Below are 9971 nucleotides of genomic sequence, written 5' to 3'. Positions count from 1 at the left end.
CTCTTACAAAGAAACTCTGACCTCTTCACTTGGAAAGCCTCTGATATGCCTGGTATAGACCCCGACCTCATCTCTCACAAGCTCGCCATTTATCTAGGCTCTCGACCTGTTCAGCAAAAGTGGCAGAAGTTCAGTCCTGAAAGGACATAGGTCGTGAAAGAACAGGTGCAAGCCTTATTAGAAGTCAGGTTTATAAGAGAGGTAAAGTATTCTTTGTGGCTGGTTCATGTGGTCCTTGTAAAAAAGCAGAACGGAAAATAGAATATGTGAGTTGATTACACCAACTTCAATAAAACTTGTCCCAAGGATCCATACCCTCTCCCCAGTATTGATGCCCTGGTTAACTCGGATTCAGGGTATAGGTATCTGTTCTTTATGGATGCATACTCGGGATATAATCAAATTTTGATGTATAAGCCCGACCAGGAAAAGACTTCTTTCTTCACTCACAAGGCTAACTATTGTTATGTAGTAATGCCGTTCAGATTGAAGAATTTTGGAGCCACATATCAACGACTGATGAATAAGGTATTTTTATCCCACCTTGGAAAACTAATGGAGGTATATGTGGACGATATGCTCATCAAGACCCAAGATGACCTTGCTCTTTTGACCAACCTATCTGAGGTGTTTTCCACAATAAGGAAGTATAGGATGAGGTTAAATCCTTCAAAATGTACCTTTGCAATGGAGGGTGGAAATTTCTTAGGCTTTATGCTCACTCAAAGAAGCATTGAGGCCAACCCAGATATTTGGCCGATTTCATGGCAGAAAACACTGAAGCCCAATTGGAATTTGTACATAGATGGATCGTCTAATAAAGCCGAAAGTGGGGCAGGAGTTATCCTGAAAAATGACGAAGGAACTCAGATTGAACTATCACTAAAGTTCAAATTTTTCGCTTCTAATAATCAAGCAGAATATGAAGCGTTGCTTGCTGGCTTGAAGTTGGCTAAAGAAGTAGGACAGAAAGATTGATAGTGTTTAATGACTCTCAAGTGATCACTTCCTAAGTTAATGGTGCGGAATTTATGACCCACAAACTAACCGACAAGTGCACCGGGTCGTACCAAGTAATACCTCATGTGAGTGAGGGTCGATCCTACGAGGATTGATGGATCAAGCAATAATGGTTAAGCGATTGGCTTAGTTAGGCAAGCGGAAAATAGTGTTTGAGAGTTCAAAAATATTAAACAGTAAATTCAGAATATCAGAAGACAAGCAAGTAAATAAGTTGGAAAAACAATATGGAGAATGCAGTTAAGGCTTCAGAGTTATCTAATTTCCGGATTGACTTTTCTTATTAATTTATTTTAATCATGCAAGATTTAATTCATGGCAAACTATATGTGACTAGACCCTAATTCCTTAGACCTTTCTAGTCTCCTCTAACTTTCATCAACCGCCAATTCCTTGGTCAATTAATTCCAATTAGGGGGTGAAGTTTAATTATAGTTATTATGCCATAAAAATCCTAATTATCCAAATATAAGAGGATTATATGTCACGTATCCCGTTAAGTCCAGATAATTAGAATTTAGGAGAAATTGTTTTCAACCTGTTGTTCAAGTAAAGAGCTTTTCCAAGTTATACAAGAACTCAATTAGTAAGAGGGTCATACTTCCGTTCCACCCAAATTCATAAGATAAATAACGAAAACAATTCTTGAATTATAAATCAGTACATGAATTAAAACAGAAAAATAATAGTATCAATCCATACAATAGACAGAGCTCCTAACCTTAACAGTAGAGATTTAGTTGCTCATGGTTCAGAGAGAAAATAAGGATTCTAAGAAACTGTAAATTGGGTTGAGGTGGAATAATGTGGAATCCCCCCTAGAAGAGAAGTTTCTTTCTCTTTTATATCTAATCCTAATTAATTTAAAATATATTTTCTAAAACTAATATAATATATTTTCCTATTTATAAAAATTAAAGTTTAATCAGAATTAATTATAGCAATCAGCGTTTTCTGTACGTGGCGCATGTCACGCATACGCGTCAGTCACGCGTACGCGTTGATGGTCTTCTTCGCATGTCACGCGTACGCGTCAGGTACGTGCACGCGTCGCTGTGCAAATCTCCAAATCACGCGCACGCGTCAGGTACGCGCACGCGTTGCTCCTCGCTGGTCATCCCTTTAATTCTTGTGCTCCTTCCATTTGTGCAAGCTTCCTCTCCATCCTCTAAGCCATTCCTTCCCTATATAGCCTTCTTCTCTTTTTCTGCGGAAACTCCATCAAATCCAACCAAATGCTACCTAAAATAAACAGAATTGCACACGACTCAAAGTAGCATTCATAGTGGCTAAAAGATAATTAATTCTTGATTAAACTCAACAAATTAAATACAAATTCACTAGGAAAAGATAGGAAAGATGCTCACGCATCACAACACCAAACTTGAATTGTTGCTTGTCCTCAAACAACCAAAATTAGTACATGATCAAGATGTGAATTTGCATGAGAAGTGAGAGTTTAGTCATGTTCAAGTCTATTCTTAAAATGGGGTTTATTCATTGTAACTCTAAACAGTTTTGGCATCTCACTCTCATTTGAATCAGAGGGATGTCAGTGTCATTCGGAATTAGAATCCGGATCATATTATGAATTCTCTGATCTTTATACGCCAGTTTAATCCCTGAACACAGCAAAATTTACTTTAATTCTCTTTTTTTTGGTGCTTTGCACCTTGAGCCTAGCCATGACTTTAAATGTTTTGTCTTAAGCTTTACTTGACACAGAAACACCACAAGCTCTTGACTGGGGAACTCTTTCTAAATTCTAATTTTTCTTCTCTTTTTTTTAGTTACTCCCAAACAGTGGTGCTCAAAGCCTTTGGCGTACTCTGCTGAATGCATTTGGTCACGACTCTAAATATTCTGTCTCAAAGGTTACTTGAAACAAGAATACCACAAGCATATAACTAGGAAAACAACTCTTTGAGCTTTTGATTATTTCAGACTCCCTAGTCATTGATGCTCAGAGTCTTGGATCTTGCTTTTATGCTTATTTTGTTGTCTCTTTTGCTTCAAGGATTAAATTTTTGTTTATTTCAGAGAAGTCATAATAATTCTCTAAATCCATGTTCCTTGTACATCAACATTCTTTGATTCAAATTTAAATATGCACTGTGCATGTCATGCATTCAGAGTCATAAATAATACCACCACATTTAAGTAAATAAGATTACTCTTAAATATAAACTCAATTTCTCATGTAATACATCACTTCTTTTTCTTTTGAATTCAAGCTCAGTGAGCAATACATGAGACAAATTTTTTTTAACTAAAAGCAAATGACATAATGAAACTAAATCTAAGAACTGAAAGTACTAAAGATCAAGCAGGTAATCAAACCAATAGAAAACAGAAGATAGCAAAATAAAAACGGAAGAGAAATAGAATGAAAGGAACTCAACCACCTTAGTTATACTAGTGGCCATCTCATTCCTCCACGAAGAACATTCATCTCCCTTTAGTGCTATTAAAATAAACAGAAAAGCCATAAGCGAAGGGACAACACCAAACTTAAAGGTTTGCTTGTCCTCAAGCAAAGAAGAACTAAAAACAGAGAGGGACATAAAAAGACACAAAAAAAACAAATAGTATGATAAAAGAAGAATAAAAGGAAAAAAGAACAAGAGAGAATTGGGATTTGGGAGGGAGAGAGAAGGAAAACAGGGCGGCGCGCTGGGTAAGTGATGCGGCGCGATCGACGCGTACACGCACAACGTGCGTATGCGTGGTTGGCCACATGGTGAGGGTGACGTGTACGCGTCAGGGACGCGGACGCGTGGGTTGAGTAGCGCGGCTAGCATAATATCAGCGCGAGACCAGTATAACTTTCGGCCATGCACCCATTTACGTCGATTTTTCAAGGCACGCGTGCGCGCCATGTGCGCTCCCGTGTGGAATGCCAAAAACCAGAGTGACGCGTACGCGTCTGGTACGCGTATGCGTGGGTGAGCTGGTGCGCGAGGCATAGTTCTTGCACAACTCCAGCGCAACTTTCGGCCTTTCTCTTTTTTTTTCGAAGTGTTCGGTTCCTGTTCTAAAATAGCTGCATGATCAGAACACACTTAAAACGAAAGAAAAACAGTAAAAACTCAATAAAAATCAAATAAGTAAGAAAACCACTACTACGAAAAATAACTAAGGATACGAAATTATCGGGTTGCCTCCCAACAAGCACTTCTTTAATGTCACTAGCTTCACACTTGATTGTTGAATTTTCTTCCTCTTCTTCCAGTTGGTTAAAAGAAATGTCTCCAAGGGGGGAGATGTGAAAATTAGTGTCCCCTGATATAAATTCCTCCGAACAAGCTTTCTTTTATTGTGATTAACTTGATTCACCTTGCTTGTTGGTGTAGAGGTTGGATTGTTTTTTTTTTACTTTCTCTTTTTCATGGATATTTTCTTCTGTTTCTTGGTCACAATCCCCTTTTCAGTGCTTTCCTTGGTTTCCTTCACTTCTTTGATTTCAAAATTTGGGTGTTGTGTGATGGTTGGAGTGTACCCTTCATCAAGAACTTCTTGAATTGGTGGTTTAATAAACTCACTCTCTATGCCAGGCTCTACTTCATTGGAGTGTAGATTCCCATAATTATTTTCATCCCTTACAACATCCTTTGTTTGTGCATCTTCCTCCTTTGTTTTTGCATCTTTCTCTTCTTCCATGTGTGAGGGTGGAAAGTTCTCTAATTCATTGGAGTATCAACTCTTTTGATTGATTTTCTCACTTTCTTCTATAGGATCTTGAATTATATCTCTTGGGGAAGAATTTGCTTGTTCCTCTTCCTGGGACTTGATAATCAACTGCACATATTTCTCTGTATTTTCGACACTCGTCTTTATATCATGTATGAATTCTTTCATGAGAAGCTCAAGATCTGATGGTTCTTGATATGAATAAGAAGGAGATGATGATTCTTGATAAGAGTAAAAAGATGATGGTTCTTGGTATGAATAGGGAGATAGTGGCTCTTGATATGGGTAGAAAGATGATGGTTCTTGATATGGATAGAGAGGTGGTGGTTCTTGGTATGAATATGGAGATGGTGGTTCTTGATAGTTGGAACATGGAGCACTGAAGTTTCTTTGGTTTTGACTTTGCCAACCAAAATTTGGGTAGTTCCCTCATTCATAATAATATGAATCACTCCTTAGTTGTGAGTAGTAACCCATGTGATCCCTCTCCATTTTTTTCTTAGCACAAAACACCAAAAAGAATTAAACGCACCATGTGGTAAATAGGAAAGCAAAGAAGAAAGAACAGAATTCTTTTTTTATGTATTATTTTATTTTTTTGAAAATACTAAAGCAAAATTTAAATAAAATTAAAACTAAAACGCCTAATCTAAGCAATCAAACAACTGATAGTTGTTAATCACTATCAATCCCCGGAAACGGCGCCAAAAACTTGGTGTGGAATTTATAACCCACAAACTAACCGGCAAGTGCACCAGGTCGTACCAAGTAATACCTCAGGTGAGTGAGGGTCGATCCCACGAGGATTGATAGATCAAGCAACAATGGTTGAGCGATTGGCTTAGTTAGGCAAGCGAAAAATAGTGTTTGAGAGTTCAAAAGCATTAAACAGTAAATTCAGAATATCAGAAGACAAGCAAGTAAATAAGTTGGAAAAACAATATGGAGAAGGCAGTTAAGGCTTCAGAGTTATCTAATTTCCGGATTGACTTTTCTTATTAATTTATTTTAATCATGCAAGATTTAATTCATGGCAAACTATATGTGACTAGACCCTAATTCCTTAGACCTTTCTAGTCTCCTCTAACTTTCATCAACCGCCAATTCCTTGGTCAATTAATTCCAATTAGGGGGTGAAGTTTAATTCTAGTTATTATGCCATAAAAATCCTAATTATCCAAATATAAGAGGATTATATGTCACGCATCCCGTTAAGTCCAGATAATTAGAATTTAGGAGAAATTGTTTTCAACCTGTTGTTCAAGTAAAGAGCTTTTCCAAGTTATACAAGAACTCAATTAGTAAGAGGGTCATACTTCCGTTCCACCCAAATTCATAAGATAAATAACGAAAACAATTCTTGAATTATAAATCAGTACATGAATTAAAATAGAAAAATAATAGTATCAATCCATACAATAGACAGAGCTCCTAACCTTAACAGTGGAGATTTATTTGCTCATGGTTCAGAGAGAAAATAAGGATTCTAAAAAACTGTAAATTGGGTTGAGGTGGAATAATGTGGAATCCCCCCTAGAAGAGAAGTTTCTTTCTCTTTTATATCTAATCCTAATTAATTTAAAATCTATTTTCTAAAACTAATATAATATCTTTTCCTATTTATAAAAATTAAAGTTTAAATCAGAATTAATTATAGGAATCGGCGTTTTCTGCACGTGGCGCATGTCACGCGTACGTGTCAGTCAGGCGTACGCGTCGATGGTCTTCTTCACGTATCACGCGGACGCGTCTGGTACGCGCACGCATCGCTCCTCGCTGGTCATCCCTTTAATTCTTGTGTTCTTTCCATTTGTGCAAGCTTTCTCTCCATCCTCTAAGCCATTCCTGCCCTATATAGTCTTCTATTTTTCTGCGAAAACTCCATCAAATCCAACCAAATGCTACCTAAAATAAACAGAATTGTACACGACTCAAAGTAGCATTCATAGTGGCTAAAAGATAATTAATTCTTGATTAAACTCAACAAATTAATTGAAAATTCACTAGGAAAAGATAGGAAAGATACTCACGCATCAGTTAACGGCACTTATCAAGCTAAGGATCCCAACATGAAGAAGTACCTAGAAGAAGCACGAGAAAAATTAGCACAGTTCTCAAAAAGAGAGGTCCGACATATAGCTTGAAAATCCAATGCCCGAGCAGATGCCCTCTCTAAGTTAGCCAGCACCAAGCCATAGGGCAACAATATGAGCCTGATCCAGAAAATTCTCCACGCACCATCAGTATCGAAGGGAGAAGACAAGTTAGACACAATGACCTTATCCAACCAAAGGCTAGGGTGGATGACTCCCATAATCGAATATCTTAAATTTGATATCACCCCAGAAGATGAAAAGGAGGTAAGAAGGCTCATAAGAAAAACACAAAACTATACTATGGTCCACAATGTCCTTTACAAAAGAGGAGTATCCGTATCTCTATTAAAGTGTGTCCCTACCTCTAAGACTAAGGAGATCCTTGAAGAAGTTCATAATGGCATATGTGAAAATCACTTAGGAGCACGATCACTAGCTAAGAAAGTTATCCAAGCCAGCTTCTTTTGGCCTACCTTGCAAATAAAATACCTCATAGTGGATATTGATTATTTTTCTAAGTGGATTGAGACAGAACCTTTGGCAACCATCACAGCTCAAAGAAGTTGGAAATTTCTCCATAAGAACATTGTCAGTTTGTCACCCGATTTGGAGTTCTACACTCCATCATCACAGACAATGAAACTCAGCTCACCGACTCGACCTTTAGGAACTTGGTGACCAGCCTTAAGATCAAGCGCCAATTCACATCGGTAGAACACCCTCAGGCCAACGGATAAGCTGAAGCTGCAAACAAATTCATTTTGGACGGGTTAAAATGCCAACTACAAGAGGCAAAGAGAGCATGGGCAGAAAAGCTTTCTCAAGTTTTGTGGGCATATTGGACAACTCCTTACTCAACAACAGGAGAATCATTCTTCCGACTTGCTTATGGTGTAGAGGCCATGATTCCTGTAGAGATTACTGAGGAATCTCCAAAAGTTAGATTTTATGATGAAGCGATTAATGTTCGAGTACAAAAGGAAGAACTCGACCTTTTTCTGAAAGTCCGAGAAAAAGCTCGGATAAGAAAAGAAGCATTAAAACAAAGGATGGCCTTACGATACAACCAGAAAGTCATCAGAAGAAGCTTCACCATGAACGACCTCATACTAATCTGAAATGACATCAGGGTTCAAAAGTCGAGTGAGGAAAAGCAAGCTACAAACTGAAAGGGACCTTACAAGGTCATCGAAGTCTTAGGGAAAGGTTACTATAAGGTGTTCGACTTGAAAGGGAACAAGCTCCCTCGATCGTGGCATGCAAGTAACTTGAAAAGGTATTATAGCTAGAGAAGCATGCCTTGCTTTTGGTGTACTCTTTTTTCTAACTTCATGGTATTTTCCCGAAAAGGATTTTTCTGAAGGAGATTTTAACGAGGCATCATAGAAAGGGCTAAGGATCATAAGAAAAATATTTAGTAGCAAACAAATCGTGAAAAATCGTGAAAATTATTACCCATTTCAAATGTATTAATTTAAGCTAAAAAATCGTGAAAATTATTACCCAACCTATACGGTCGGCAAGATGAAGCGACGAGGTACAAATTAATGTAAGAAGTTATGTAAGCAATTCGTAAACCGACCTCAAAATAAGTTGGACAAAAAACGAAATGTAAAAGTAACTTGGCAAAAGTCCGATTACTCAAAGTCGGAGCTCAAAAAGGAAAAAAAATTAATACTTGTATATAAAAGGTCCAGAAAGGACTGATCTACTTCGCCGATGTCTTTTCTAACTTAGCGAAAAACCACAGCAAAAGTTGTTGGTGGGCGAAATTGAACTCCGCACAACTGAACCAGCAAGTGCACCGGGTCGTCCAAGAAATACCTCGGGTGAGTGAGGGTCAAATTCCACGAAGATTGTCGGATTGAGCAATGGTGCACGAAATTGTGATGTCCAGGCTCAAACTATTCCTGGCACGTGAGCAACTTGGTACGCGTAATCGTGATTACACATTCATAATTTGTCACAACTTCGATACAACTAACTAGCAAGTACACTGGGTCGTCCAAGTAATACCTTACGTGAGTAAGGGTCGAATCCCACGGAGATTGTTGGTATGAAGCAAGCTATGGTCACCTTGCAAATTGAGCTCGTCACAGTCATTCATTCATTGAATCCTACTCGGAATACCACAGACAAGGTTTAGACTTTCCGGATTCTCTTGAATGCCGCCATCATTCTAGTGTACGCCACGAAGATTCTAATTAAGAGATCTAAGAGATATTCATTCTAGCTTATTTCATGTAGAACGGAAGTGTTTGTCAGGCACGTGTTCATAGGGGAGAATAGTGATGAGTGTCACACATAATCATCACCTTCATCACGTTCTTGGGTGCGAATGGATATCTTAGAAGCGAAATAAGAAGAATTGAATAGAAAACAGTAGTACTTTGCATTAATCTTTGAGGAACAGCAGAGCTCCACACCTTAATCTATGGAGTGTAGAAACTATACCGTTGAAAATACATAAGTGAAAGGTCCAGGCATGGCCGAGATGGCCAGCCCCCTAAAACGTGATCAATAGTCTCCTAAGATGAACTATGGATTAAAACTGAGACCAAAGATGTCTAATACAATAGTAAAAGGTCCTATTTATAATAAACTAGTCACTAGGGCTTACAGAAATAAGTAATTGATGCATAAATCCACTTCCGGGGCCCACTTGGTGTGTACTTGGGCTGAGCTTTATCTTTCCACATGCAGAGGCCATTTGTGGAGTTGAACGCCAGGTTTGGATCCATTTCTGGCGTTTAACTCTGGTTTTTGATCCATTTCTGGCGCTGAACTCTAGAATTAGGCAGAGAGCTAGTGTTGAACGCCAGTTTGCGTCGTCTATTCTTGGCCAAAGTATGGACTATTATATATTACTGGAAAGCCCTGGATGTATACTTTCCAACGCAATTGGAAGCGCGCCATTTCGAGTTCTGTAGCTCCAGAAAATCTACTTTGGCCATTTGTGGCGCCAGGTTTGGATCCATTTCTGGCGTTTAACTCTGGTTTTTGATCCATTTCTGGCGCTGAACTCTAGAATTAGGCAGAGAGCTAGTGTTGAACGCCAGTTTGCGTCGTCTATTCTTGGCCAAAGTATGGAGTATGGTATATTGCTGGAAAGCCCTGGATGTCTACTTTCCAACGCAATTGGAAGCGCGCCATTTCAAGTTCTGT

This window comes from Arachis ipaensis, chromosome B09, assembly GCF_000816755.2.
Source record: "Arachis ipaensis cultivar K30076 chromosome B09, Araip1.1, whole genome shotgun sequence".
NCBI classification, from domain to species: Eukaryota; Viridiplantae; Streptophyta; class Magnoliopsida; order Fabales; family Fabaceae; genus Arachis; species Arachis ipaensis.
This window is presented reverse-complemented; position numbering follows the sequence as displayed.